Raw genomic sequence first — 15,326 nt, 5'->3', positions numbered from 1 at the left:
TGGAGATCCAGGAGATGAAGGTGTCCACAGAGTGGTTCTCCCTGAAGCCTCTCTCCAAGGCTCTCAGATGGCCGCCTTCTCCTGTGTCTTCACACGAGCTCTCTTTCTCTGCATTCACGTATCCCCAGTATCTCGGTATGTATACTTTTTAAAATTTTTTTTAATAAGGCCATCAGTCAGATTTGGATTAGGACCCCATTTTTAAGACATTATTTAAACCTTAATTGTCTCTTTGGAGTACCTATCTCCAAATGAATTCACATTTTAGAATAGGGCTTCATTGTAGGAATTTGGCGGGAACACAATTCAATCCATAACGTTACCCATTCCATTTTCCTACTCAATAGTCAGCTTTCCCTGTTTGATTTGTAACTTCCTTTAGAGGCTGAGGCCTCATCAGTCGTTCCTTTATTCATTCAGTGACGCTATACTGTCTCCTATGTGTAGGGTAATGTACTAGACCCAAGAAAACAGAACTGTAAAGAGTCTCCCTAGCACCGGAAGCCTACAAGACAGACAGAGGAGCCACCTGGCTAAACTGGAGTATCAGCAAAAGCTGGGGGAGCCCACGCCAACGCACGTGCTGGGGAGGGGGATTACCCATCTCCCAAGGTGAGCAGTGTGCTGTGATCCCAGAACTGCCACCAGCCAGTGTCCGCAGGTGGACTACACAGTGTTGGAGATAGGTCGTCCTGAAGTATTTCAGATAGGAGGCGAGAGAATGTCTTTAGGATATCTCCATGTACAATCTCCACAGAGAAAACTGAAGAAGCCACCTTGGGAAAGCGTGATGTTCAAAACTAAGCCAGAAGAAGCATTTTCTTACGCACACTTGCACATTATCTGGAGAGAGCATAATGCCGCCGTCACTGGGCTCCTTCCCAGCTATTTCGTGACATTCGACACTGAGCATGTTCAATGAATAGGTTCATTGAAATAATTTTCAGGGAAGACCCTTTGGAAACTTTGACTTTTTATAAACAGTTTTGACTAAGAACAAGGAATTTGATGTAGAGAGTGAGGCAGAAGAAGGTATCACATGCATGCAATCTCTACACATCTATCACATGCATGTAATCTCTACACATTACCACTGAACAGGTGGTTAGTGGTACCTTTTTTGACTTTATGTATTGAAGAATATCATTTGATGGCAGTCATTAAAAGTACAGTTGTCATTCCAGAGAGAAACCAGAGTAAGGAACACCTGCTTCTATTGTCCCATGATGGTGGGCTCAGGAGTCAGTCTAGAGAACACTATGACATGGCTTTCTTCGGAAACGTGGACTCAGCAGATGTCCATTTGTGAGTATTTTGGACAGAAATTTGTAAGAAAGAGTATCTTTGAGATGTCTCCACATATGGTCCCACAGAGAAATCTAAAGACGTTGCCTTGGGAAAGCGTGATGTTCAAAACTGAACCATAATAAACACACACAGACACCCCAACTATTTCTGTGGGACCTGCCTATCCTCAACAGAGATTTCCAGGACAAACGGCACCTCGCTGTGGAAGAACCGAGGACAGGGCCAAGCCTCTCTAGCCCCAAACCTCTGAGAGTTAGGATATCAAGGCATGAGGTTATGACTGACTTGAATAAGACACAGTATGCTTTTCTAATATGTAATGTTATCCTTTCTGAAACCAGATCCAGTATAATTTAGAAATTTCAATACCCATATTGTCTCGTCCATTTAAAACCTAAAGACATGAGAACCATAGTTAGCAAGTAACCAATTTAGAGACTTTAACAACTCAAGAGAGAATAGGCATTTTCATCACCATGCGAAGATTTATAGTCATCACTGATGACTGAGATAAGAAAGTGCTCTCAGATATTAGAACGGAGTGATTTGGAATTCATTCTTTTCAATGCCTCTGGTCTTATTTTCAAAGTTCCCATTAGGAACATATACCTGTCCTTTTGTAGTCTCTAAAAATTACTGAGCTACAGTTTGAGGAAAGTAAATGCTTAGTTTCATTATTTCTGTCATTCAGCGGTGAGCTTGAACAATTGATGTGTTGTTATATTTTAGGAAAAAAGTTATTTACATTACTAAGTTTTAATTAGAATGAACACAAAAGTTACTTAAAAATTGGTAAGGGACCAAGTTAGCTTTGCATTAAGCTTGAGCGATGAAACTGTGCCTTGTAAGTCCCTCTGTATCGCTGAAATACTAAAATGCTACTTTCTTTCTCAGGCTGATTGAACGAAGCTTCAGCTGAGGGGCTAGAAACATGGAAAACAGTGCTCGTGACTCTTCTAGAGGTAGCACCTGAAGCTGTAGAGTAGCTCTTTATTAACTCATGCTTTGGTCCTTGCCTATCCTAAGGTTAAGGAATAACATAACTGTGTTTGTAATTTTGTAATTCTGCTGGTATAAATATGAGTTTCTGATCCTTGGTATTGCTGAGATGGTGACCTGGATAACTGTTGTGGATACCTACGTGTGCCTTGTGGGGTAGAGAGCGTCATCTCTGGTCTGTAGGCACTGGGTACCCAGGAGAACCTCCCCTCAGTTATGACATCTGCAAACATTTGTCAAATGTCCCCTGAGAAGAGGGAGCAGAATCATTGTCCTTTGAGAACCACTGCTCTGACTAGGGGAAACATTACATTTAAGTAATTAACAATCCCCCATTCTACCTAAGCATTAAAAACTCAAAGTCACAGCATAAACTAAAATTTCATCTTGAATTGGCCAAAAATACCAATATGTCTAAGCTAATTTGTGTTAAGATTCAGGTGGGCCCTTTTTTCAAGCCCAGAACTTTTCTCCTGTCTGCCTGAGAGAATGAACTGTCAGTACAAAACTGTAGGGATAGAGTCACAACTTGTTCTGGATCTTATTAATCCCCGAGCTGTATACATTTAAAAGCTGCTTTCTGACATAAAAATCCTCTGCGAGGCTGTGCTCCCTGAATTTCCTCTGACACTACAGAGCGACATTTCGGTATTTGGTTGTAAGGAACTCCCATGCTCTTACTTAATCTTGTTATTGGTTTCACAGGCATTTTCCCTTCTTACCTGGGATGTTGCTGGCTACAAATTATTGTGTCATTGTTCTGCCAAAAACATCACCCAAAAGGGATTTTCCAAGCAAACCAATATCACAATGTAGACAAGATTATCATAATTTGAGAGCTGGCTTCTTCAAGGCCTCCGGGGTCTTTGTGTCAAATCTTTGTTTTTTTGAGTGAAACCAGCATGAAGTGGAATTGAGAAATGCATGAGTAATTGGTATCCCCACAAAAAGTGTTGGCATGTGAAGGTTTCACACCAAGCTGGGAGTGTGGAGGTAGATTTAAAGCAAACACTGGTCTATCGGTCTTAGACACATTTAGCTTAGTAACTTCAAATGCTGGTGATGAAACAGGCACTGAGTTACTCAAAAATAGTTCAGAAAAAAAGGTGTGTTCAAGGGAGAGAAAAGGAAGAAAGAAAAAACAAAAAACAAAACAAAACAAAAACAGGCCAAGCAAGAAAGACAATATCAGTCCAGGGATAACCCATTCAAAAACACTGAAATAATATAATCATCTCTTATGAGAAAATGAAATTCACTTTATAAGCTCAGCTGAACAAAACATGAGAAAGTGAGTTATTCCTCACTCCAGGGGAATTTGAGAACAGGGCCTGACAAATTTTTGTTGTTGTTGTTGTTGTTTTTAAGAATTTGACCTTTTTAAGAATTCGCCTGGGTGGCTCAGTGGGTTAAAAAGCCTCTGCCTTCCGCTCAGGGCATGATCTCAGGGTCCTGGGATCGAGCACCGCATCTGGCTCTCTGCTCAGCAGAGAGCCTGCTTCCTCCTCTCTCTGCCTGCCTCTCTGCCTACTTGTGATCTCTCTGCCAAATAAATAAATTAAAAAAAAAAAAAAAGAATTTGACCTCGTGTCCAACGAAGACATTGAAGTGCCTTTTTAAATTAAAAGGGTGAGAAAAGTGTAGGCACCTGAGTGTTTGCTATAAAGGAAGACCATGGAAAATAGGAAATAAAGACCATTTCCCTGATGAAAAATGATCTGCAAAGAACAAGGCTGGCTATGTTAAGGAGATTAATGGAGGGTCTCAAAAAGCTTGGGGAAAAGCTACAGAAGATCCCCAAAGATGTGTCAGAGTTACTTGACAAGGTATCACAGAAGTCTGCAGTACGTGATAGAACTGGAAAACAAGACACACACACAAAATCCCCTTCTAAGACCTCATCACTCAACTACTCTACATGTCATATCAATCCTCTTAACTATCAAGAGTCACTGCACAGCAAAAGCCTCCAGACATAGAAAATGAGATTATGCCTATTTGATGATGCCAAGAACAGAGCAAAATTACCCAAGTACCTCTACAACCTCTGCAGCCTAGGAAAGGCAAAGGGATCTCCAGTAATGGCTCGTGAGTCGTGCTTTAGTGGCTGTACAGACAGAACATGTGTACCTTCTGGCTGATGCACGAGGATGGCGCAGGCATGTGTGCGCGCACGGGGGTGTGAGTGCGTGTCTGGGGGCGGAGGGATGGCGGTGGTGAAGCAAACTTGTAACTTGTAACGTACAAGTTTAGATGGTGCCACGAGCCCAGATTAGACTGAAGGCTTTCAGTGAGTTGCTAAGAAAACTTGAAAGAGTCATACTGATGCAGAGGACTCACAATTTCTCTCGACAGCAGTGCTTCGCAGTTTTCCTTCTAAATGAGAAAGAAATAAAAAGAGGAGAGCTGTCATTAGCTAGGAGAAACAATTATCAACTTGGAGCAATTTTAATACTGTACCAAAAACAGTATCAGAAGGATGTTACCAACAACTGAGACAAGCTTTTCCCCCCAGGGCACGATGCCAGTGAAGCGGAAGTGGCAGTCCCCATTACCATGAAGTGTACTGAATTCTGCCAGCTCTTCCCAAGTCCAAATACAGACAGTGAGAACATGACCTTGGTTGCTCCCTATGTTACTGCCATTTGCAAAAGAACCATTATATTACAGCTGTGAAAGTGCTTACAAAGCATTGGCGGATTTCTGCCAGGGATGCATAAATATCGCTTTGGGTTGCCTGGTGGGTATTCTTTAGCTCTATGAACTTGAAGCTGGCTGTTTTTAGGGCAACTGAACTTCAAGACCAAACGCGGGACTCCTGGGTGTAAACAGAGTTTCCATCCAAACACTGCCAGTGACCCACAGGCTCGACATTGTCGGGGTGTGGAAAATGGAGGACACAACCTATCTCGAGTCATGTTCCTGACACCTTTTGAATGGGGCTAGGTCTAGTGACAGCAAAGGAAAATAGTTAGGGAAAGTGACCACAACCCTGCTCATTATTAAGTAATGTCAAATCCAGGGATGCGATTTTCTTCTGTTTCATCGTTTTAGAGGTGGGTTATTATGGTTTCTCCTTTTAAAATTCACATCTGGAGAGATTAACAAGAAGTTCTCTGTTTGAGGAGTTCCTAAGACCCAACACAAGTTACAGGACTGGACTGACATTGCCCCAGGAGCTCTAAAGTAAGGCAGTGTTTAGAGGATTCCTCCGCTAGCTTTAAAGAAAGAGAAAGTCTATGTAAATTGGGAAAACAATACCAGGACATGGCCTTCATGTGTCTTGCATGACTACTTTACCACGGGCTTTAGAAGAAATGCAGGTGACACCTATGAACATCCACCCAGCTGTCCTTCTTCCCTGATGCTCCACACAGGTCAGGCCCCAGCTCCCCCTGTTTCTACGGCCGCTGGAGTGTACTGTCAAGGTAGGATCATCACCACCCTCCAGGGGCCGAAACCCAAGGCCGTTCTTGACCTCTTGACAGCAGTTCACAAAGTTGACTTCCCCTTTTTTGCATTGTTCTCTTCTTATCTTTTGTGATGCCCCTCTCCTTGATTTTCTCCTATCGCTATGAAAATTTCCTCCTCTCCCTCACTGTCTCAGTTTCTCTTCTGCAGACCTTTGAGAGCCACGTGGCCTGGGAGCACACCTTGGTTTTCCTCTCTCATTACTTTAGACAGGTGCCTGGTTGAAGCCCATTCACACCCAGAGCTTCAACTGCCCCTGGATGCATATGACTCTGGTCTGTGTCTCTGCCTCTCTTCATGTGAAGGTCCTGTGGGCACCTCCAGCATGGCAGGTCCATAACTGGGCTCACAGTCTGCATTTCCACACCTGCTACTTGTCTAATGCTCATATCTTCTTGCAGGAACCTCAGCCATGCTGGCCTTTTTCTCTGTTTCTCAGCTCCTTCTTACCACTGTATCCAAGTGCTGGGGGCCTGACTTTAGTGTTGTTGGGATTCATCCATTCCTTTTTATTAATGCTTGTCACATGGATGACTACGATACATCCCTCTTAAGACCGCTAAGAGTTTTCTTCCTATTCCTCCCTCATTAAAAAGAAGTTCTAGAGAGAAGATACAACCAGAGACATAATCTGAAGTGATCCCTAGCAAAAGTCAAAATATTTAAGCTTTATATTAGCGTAAGTTTATTTGAATGCCACCTTCTTCTCCATGCCTTCCATTCTAGATATGCTGGAGACAGTATTTAAACTCCGTACCCCCGAGAAAGCCTGAGTACTTTCTGAAGGTGCTTCCCATGACCGGTGGTTTCGTGACCCTCAGCCCAGGACCACCCAGCCTTTATCAGAAGCGTAGTCCAACTACTCTTCTTGCCCCTACTTTCCACCACCACCATTTTCTTCACAGTCCTGCTAGGGAGATTTTTTAACTGCATATCCGATCATTGTCTCATCCTCCTGATCACAAGCCTTGGTGGCTCTTGCTCCTTCTCGAGATGTGCTCTGACTCCTTCGCTTGGTGCACGGGGGTCCTCCAGCCCAGGTTTCCACCTTGTGCCACCTCTCCACTTCACTCCAACCATGTGAAGAGCTTTCGTGTTTCTGTATCATGCGAGTCCATCCTTCAGGCCTGTGTCATCAACGTGGTATGCTCGCCCCTCCTGCTTTTTGTCCTTCTGGTTTCTACTGGTCATTCAGCATCATTTGAAGTGTCACCACCCATGGACATTTCTATACCACTACTTTTCCATGGCATCTTTGCACGTTTATTGTTTGATTGCGGGTTTCTGTCCCCATGTTACTATAAGCTTATTGGAGCTTAAGGAGTCACATTTTGGTATACTTTCTATTGGAGTTTCTGAAACAGTAGATGCTCAATCTATATTTTTCAAAAGAACAAGAAAGAAAAAGAGGGAAGGATGGTGAGTGGGAGAAAGGAACAAATCCTGCCTTCCTGCCTCTCTTCTTTTCCAGTCCCACTGTCTTGCCTGTAGCTGGAGAACATGTCTACCCTTGAAGCTGATTACTTAATTAATTTACAAAATGCGTTATTGAACACTTATCTTAAGCCAGGCATCGTGTTGTGTGATGAAGATAAATAAGATCGTCTCTGCTCAGAAGTGGTTCTACCACTTCCTTCCATGTGATCTTGGGTCAGTTAATAAATTCCCCTGTCTCAGTTTCCTTATTTCTAAACAGGGGTAATAACAATGCCTTCCCGTAGGGTTGCCATAAGAATTAGGTACATATATAACTGCTCATGGATATTTCTTAGAACAAGTGTCCCCAGATAACCGTCTTTTCCTCTCTGTATCAGTCTTTCATTGCTGAACTTGAGGATATGCTAAGGAACTGGGGATGGTATAGGGGGTTAAAGAAATCCAGGTCTTCCCATTGCGGAAGCCATGCTCATCTGTATATGAATCCTCTCTGCTACTCACTAACTCCAGGGGGAGTTGGGGCAAGTTATTCAAGGACCCTGTTTAAATTTCCTTTTCTTCAAGATGGGGAGAATGATAGCATATATCTCATGGGGTTTTTCAGAGAAATATGTTAGTGCTTGCATTAATATGAACAACAGGACAGGGTCATAACAGGCACTTGGTAAGAGTGAATATGACTACCCATACTACTACCTGCAGGTTTCTCACCAGATGTGCCTCATCATTTTTATTATTTATTATTATTTTTAAATTATATATCCTCTTCTTTCTCCACATGACAGTGGCCCTACCCCATGACCTTCTCCTGGTTCTCTGTTTTCTGTGTTTAGTGTCATTGCTCTCTCAATGCACTGGTTTGTTTATTTCTCTAAATCATGTTATAGGGCCATAATGAAGACATGCTGTGAAGGGAATTAATTATTATCACCTGTAACTCATCCAGTAGTTTCTACATGAAACCTCTGTGATGATCATTGTAATTCTTCTACAAGGGGACTTCTGGATCGGTAACCTCCTTTTCCAAGGCAGGCAGGGGGTTATGGGGGGAGGTTGGCGGTCTTTGTGCCTTCACTCAACTGGAGGTATGGGGGCAGATGCTTGAAGTGCTGTGTGTTCGGTGGTATAATAGGGGATTATAAGGCATGGCATCGGGGCAGAGGACAGACAGCAGCTCTGCATGTAGGGTCAGCGAGACTCCACGGAGGAAGTGACCTTTGCCCTGGGCCTCCATTACAACCTATCAGAAAAGAGTTTACAGTGCTGATTGGTGTTGATAAAATTAAAGGAAAAGGAAAAAGCAGAGAACTCCCAGTCAGTCTGAATCATCTGACTCAGGCCAGATGTAGGTCACTTGTGCCTCTGAAGAAATCTCGACAGCTTAGGTCAAAGGTTCATTGTTGATGACTCAAATGGGTGCGATACCAAAAAAAGATAATCCCACTAGATCCATGGTTCCCAGGCTCTTAGAAGGCAAGGATGCCTTTTTAATGCCTTTTCTTCTAGAATTCTCCATGTAACAGGAAATATACTTTTAGAATCAATCAATTAAATAAATGGTTAAGAACAAGAATTGCCATGAATTCAATATCAATTATATGTGAATTTGCATTTTTCTTCAGTGAAAATTTGCATTTTGAATCGAAGCATACATTTGAAAAGTAGTAATACATACATGAGCAAAGCCTATTATTTTCTTTTTCAGTTTATATGGATTCTCAGAAATCTTGCAATAACTTCAAAGTCCCCTGGGGCCCCTTTCCTATACTTCAGGGTCCATTGATCTAGATTTTAATTAGAAAGTTTCCATTGAGAGATATATTACAGAAGTTTACAATCTATAAGAATTGTACGATTTTATAAAATATATTATAAAGTATTTACTAATTATAAAATATTCATATATTTATTATATAAAATATCATTATAAACTATATTATAAATATATAAATAATATATTATTATATATTATAAAATATTAGTAAAATGTTTACTAATATTTCATTAATATTATATAAGATATAATATTTACTAATTATATTTAATTATATGATATTATTTTAAAATATTATAAAATATTTACTAATTTTATAGACAGGTTACTTGTTTCACAATCACCAGAAAAAATAAGATGAATTAACTGATAACTAGAATTAGAATGATAATTCGATAAATTAGAATTACAGGCATAATTTGCTCCCTTCTTAAGAGCACGTCAGTGTTATATGTCCCCACTAACGATCATGGTTCTGTAAATCAGGAATGAATCTCCCACCGTCTTCTGAATTTTCTTGTCTCTTGCAACAAGGTCAGCACAGATGGTAGATGACACGTGAGGGGAATCGCTCCGTAGGTCAGCACGGCCCGAGTGATCTGTTAGGTGTGGGATGTATAAATCAAACGGGACAGTTCTGGAATGTCTGAAAATCTGGGCCACGTGTAGCCTAGGAGGTATTTTTGAAAGCTGACTGCTGTATAAGCTGATCCGGCCAAAAACTCAAGGGATGTGGCTGGGGTTGGAGGTGGGCAAAGAAACATCTTACAACTTACAGAAATGAACCACTCTCTGAGAAGAGTTACCCTAGCTTTAACTATGTCCATGGCTCCCATGCCTTCTGCTCATCTCTGCACCTCCCCCTAGTTTCCCAGAAGGTCAGTTAGATGCTCAGCCAAGTCAGACCCAAACCTCCAGAAGCAGGGCTGCCACAGAAATGGATCAGAAATGGAGCCGGGTGGCTCAGTCAGTTGAACACCCAACTCTTGATTTTGACTCGGGTCATGATCTCAGGGTCCTGAGATGGAGCCCTGTGTTGGGCTCTGTGCAGAGGCTGATTGAGATTCTCTCTCTTCCTCCACTTCTCTCTTGGTCTCTCAAAAAAACAAAAAAAAGAAAGAAAAGAAAAGGAATGAATCATCATCGGGGAGTGTCTCAGCGAATGGGGGAATGGGGTGAAAAGGCGGCGTGATGACATGGCTCTTGGCATTTCTTATTGGTGGGGGCTCACCAGTGGTGACATAGAATGGAAAGAACATGTGTTCTGCTGTCATCGAGACCTGAGTTCATAACCCACTTTTACAATTTATTAGCTTTGCCTTTTGGGGCTATTACAGAGTGTTTCTGGACCTCCGCTTCCTCATCTCTAAAGTAGAGCCATTGTCTTTTATGCAGGCTGGGGTGTGGGTTGATTGCAATCACGCATACCAAGTGCCAGGAAAAGCCTTATAGAGCTGGCTTAGAGCAGAAAGGGGTTGCAACTTCTTCTGAAGCTTCTCGAGTCATCTGCATGTTATTGTGCAGCTTCCTTCTCTTTGAACCACGTGTGTGTGTCCCCCTGGGTAGTGAAGGCTGCAGAGGAAAAGAATTGTCTACCAAGGGAGCACAGCATCCGTCTTCCCCTCCTCAGGGGTGTGGCTGCTCTAAAGTCACTCCTCTCCGTGCAGGCGCTCTTGGTGTAAAACCGTGCTCTAGTCTTCGACGTGAGCCTCCCATCTTTCCTCAATTTTCTCCTTTGAAATAGCCTCCGCATTTTTTGCGCATTTTTTACACTGTCTCCCAGCATAGGCTGAGCAGTGGGGAATGGGAAGACCTTAGCTCTGTTGACAGCTCAAAGGGACAGAGAGCATTAAAAGACTGGGAAGTCCAAAAGCCATACAAACAGTTATAGACAGCTCTCAACATGACAGTTAAGGCAAGGGTTCTCGGGCAAGACTGCTCCAGTTGGAGTTCAGCTCTCCCACCTGTTAGCTTCATGGTCTTGTGCAAACAACTTGGGCAAACAGCTTAATCTTCCTGTGTCTCTGCTCCTTCCTCTTTAAAATGAGGAGCATAATTATGCTATCAACCTCCTAGTTTTTTCACAAGAATCAATAGAACCTCAGATATGAAGGGCTTGGAACAGAGCTCAATTCATGTAGGGCATTAGAATTAGCAGCGACGTGAGTATGGTTTAAGAGTTGTCAGCTAAGAAACAGGACCTGCAGATAATGTAGCAGTAGCGAGGCAATGGGTATGTGAAAGGGTATCTGATCATTAGGATTAGTAAGAGTCCAACTGCAGACTGCAGCTGCTTTAAAAGTCCGGTGTCATGTGGGAAGTGACTTCCATGCATTGGCAGCCTTAGGAAATTGATCCTAAGGGGGTCACAGAGCAGAAAACAAAACAAAACAAAACTCAGAGATCAATTTAACTTCCCACACACCATGGTTTATTAATCTGTTTAAAACAGGCTGCTAGGGGGCGCCTGGGTGGCTCAGTGGGTTAAAGCCTTTGCCTTCAGCTCAGGTCATGATCTCAGGTTCCTGGGATCAAGCCCCGCATTGGGCATTCTGCTCAGTAGGGCCTGCTTCCTCCTCTCTCTGTCTGCCTTTCTGCCTCCTTGTGATCTCTATCAAATAAATAAAATCTTTAAAAAACAAAACCAAAACCAAAAACCAGGCAGCTAAACTTGAGGGGAGGCACACATGGGGTGGACTGACAGGATAACCAAAGTGTTCTACCTAGAATGTGGGGCATGTGATGATCACGTGTTCCATCTCTCTACCTCCTCAGTCTTTCCTATGGACGGGGTGATTGAGATGTGAGCAAGGTACCCCGGGATACTTGTTCTCTTGGAGAGACACAGGGATAATGGCTATAAATTGTCAAAGGGCCTGTTGAATAACCATAACCATAACCATGGGTCTTGTCAGTATTTCTGGGGTTGGACACTCTGAGGACAGAATGGGTTGTCACCAAAGGGTGGCTGACCTAAGACTTCATGAATACTGAGAGCTCATGTGCATTTGGTCTATCTTGAATACATAAATGTCTTGTACATCCAGTGTGTCATGGTTCATCCATAGGTAGAACGTCTTGACTACTTAGCACTCCGATGGCTTCTGTGTATGTAGTGCCTCAGGCATCGCAGGATCGCCATCCTCCTACTCCTTCATATCTAGGTTAATGTTATTGTTCTGTTCACTCATTGCTTGTGGGGATCCCCCATCCCATTTATTTTCCTGTTCCTGTTACAGGAAAGAGTTACCAAACAGTAGGAACAGCGGTGGGTAGGTGGAGCTTTCCTGCTGGGTGGCAGGCTTAAGGGACTCTTTAAGATGCATGTTTTGCAGCCTTGACAAATGGCCTCTGAGAAGACCTGGGGGTCACTCATCGAGGTCCTGAAATCGGAATTGTCCAAAGACAGAGCAGTACAACGTGCTACCTGCAGCCCAGCATACGACAAGCGTACTAGGAAAGTTTGGCAAATTAATGCATGTTTTAACTTTGCAAGCATGAGTGAATGATCCTAAATGGTGTTTCCATGGCAATTTGTAATTTGCAGTGTGACTTCATATGAAATGCCCCTTTTCATTTTCACAAAAATGCTGGGAGGCAGGTCGAACAGGATTTACGATGTCTGCTTGACAAATGGAGACTCAAGTCCTGAAACGTAACTGGCTTAAAGTTACACACAGCCAACCCCAGATGGAATAGATTCCAGATCTCAGATGTTCTGATTCCTTGGGTTTTTTGGGCCACGAGTCGTCCCCTTTATCTCTATGACCCCAGTCACAGAGCAGGGGTTGTGCCCTCCTCAACAGGACCGGTAGGATCTCATGGCTTCCGGGTAAACCATGACTAGGTAGCTGTGAAAGTTTAGCACAGTTGGGGGACTCTGGTAAACATAAAAAATCTGCTCCTTGCATTACCTGATTATTTGATTAATTTAAAAATGCATATACCTGTTATATCCATTATCACTAGTCTATAAACATTTGTTGGAGCATGTGCAATACTGAACTTTATCTCTCTCTCTCTCTCTTTTTTTTTTTTAAGATTCCATCCATTTATTTGACAGAGAGAGATCACAAGTAGACAGAGAGGGAGGCAGAGAGAGAGGGAAGCAGGCTCCCTGCTGAGCAGAGAGCTTGATGAGGGACTCAATCCCAGGACCCTGAGACCATGGCCTGAGCCGAAGGCAGCAGCCCAACCCACCAAGCCACCCAGGCACCCTGAACTTTATCTTTTAAGAGTGACCTGTATTTATACCAGTAAAGCTTTGAAAAATAAGTTTATCAACTGAGAAGGGTTTTGGAAACAGTTTCACTTTTTCCAACTTGCTATTTGGAAGGTTCTGCAGTAATCTGAGACTTAGAACAATATTGCCAAACGGGTGCCAGCCATGTTTAAGCCTTCCAGAATCCTCACTGCTTAGAGATTTTGGATAATAGAAGCACTTGGCTGCTCTCAGAGCCAGAATCACTCCGTGTAACCCCCAAGGGAATTCATTCATTTGGGATGTAAACTGGCCATCAGCACCCCAGGAGGCCAGTGAGCTAAGCTGTACTTGTTCCTAACCCTCCACACACCCTACGATAATAATGAAATTACTTGTAGAGAGTGAGTTTGTGGTCCTTGTGCCTCAGAGAAAATAGTAAAAAAAAAAGGACAAGGATGAGTGGGTATAACTAGGTATTCTCTGTGGCTCTTAAGGCAACACTTAAGAGATGGACCCGTGTGACTACTGAGCCCACTGGCATACAGATGACCCCCCCAGCCTACCCGTGGCCACTGACTGCCTCCATTCAGACTGGCTTCTGAGGTGGATCCCAACACTGCAGAGGGTTTGTTTTCCCCTGAAGTTGCCAGCTGTGGTCATTGAGTACAGTTGTGAGGAGGCTGCTCTGAATTTAGTTTGGATTTCTCTAATTTTAGTCGCATTAAAGAGCCCCAGGAAGGGATTTGTAATGGGTTACAACATCCTTTGATTTTTTGGCCAGTGAGTGTCACACAGCTGTGTGTATGCATTTATACGTCGAAGGGTGTGTGTCAGTGTGTGTGTGTGTGTGAGCGTGTGTATGTACACGCACACCCGCAGGCACACATAAAAGAAAGGGAGCGAGGAGAGAGGAAAACGAACAGAGAGAAAGCAGTGGCGTCATTATCTGCCGTTTTGATTGCTTAAAAATCCCACGACAGCTTCAGAGCTTTTTAATAAAATTAACAGTGAAATTTTAAGTAATGTGAAGAAAATAAATATACAGAAATAATGATTACAGCATGCTGGATTTTTTCTCTATGAAATTCAATGCCACCAAGAATATTAAAAAAATCATAATGTATTAATGTATTAATCAAATAATGAAAATATGGTGGAAAACTTTTTTCTCCAAAAAAGTCTGTGCTATTTTTAATTATCCTGAACAATCTAGTTTTCAGATCTTTGATGATTTTCAAAGGCAGTGATAAATCTTGTGTCTGCCAACATAAAATGGAACTAATCTCATGGTGAAAATAATGAGATAGGATGGTCTTATTTTCATCTATGACACTGAACAAAAATATTAAGTATAGTTCCTCTCCAAATGTTTTCCAACATTATATATATTTGATTCATCAAAATATCTGTGTGTTTGTGTGTGTGTATATACACATACATAAATAGTAAGAGCCTATATCCTTATTGTTTTGTTCCAATACTTCCTAAAAACATTTCTTTGATTTTCTTGATGACTATTTATAGTACACCCACAGCCAGAAATCCTGCTTATGTACATCATTTATCTGAAACACTGAAAAAATAACACCAGTACTTTTTACTTTTTGTGGATTTCTTCATTCAGTCTCTGTACTAATTCTTTCTTTATTTTTCTCTCAATGAACATTCTAACTATTCTTTCTTCTAGAGCATTCCAAAAACAATTTTATCACTTGAGGTCTATAAGGAACTTGAACAAAGCCAACTGTATATATACATTCAAAAATCCAATTTTCATTTTACAAAAATAATAACCATTATTTACCAAGCACCAGGAACTCCACTAAGCATTTTTCAAACATCTTTTTTTTATTAAACCTTACAAAATGCTTGTATAATAGGTGTTATTATCTTTATTTATATTGATAAGTAACTGAAGCATACAGAGTTTTAAGTAATTTGCAGGAGAAGGCAGAGCCAGTATGTTACAGAACAGAAATGTTAAAATGCTATCTTATATTATTTCTTTTGGAAATACACATGTTTTAAACAGATATTTATTTATTTATTTATTTATTTATTTATTTATTTATTTTTTAGCGAGAGAAAGAGAGCACGAGCCGGAGGGGCAGAGAGAGGGGGTAAGAGAATCTC

This window comes from Mustela nivalis (assembly GCF_964662115.1).
Source record: "Mustela nivalis genome assembly, chromosome: 15".
In the NCBI taxonomy this organism is placed as follows: domain Eukaryota; kingdom Metazoa; phylum Chordata; class Mammalia; order Carnivora; family Mustelidae; genus Mustela; species Mustela nivalis.
Note: the sequence above shows the minus strand (reverse complement) of the source record.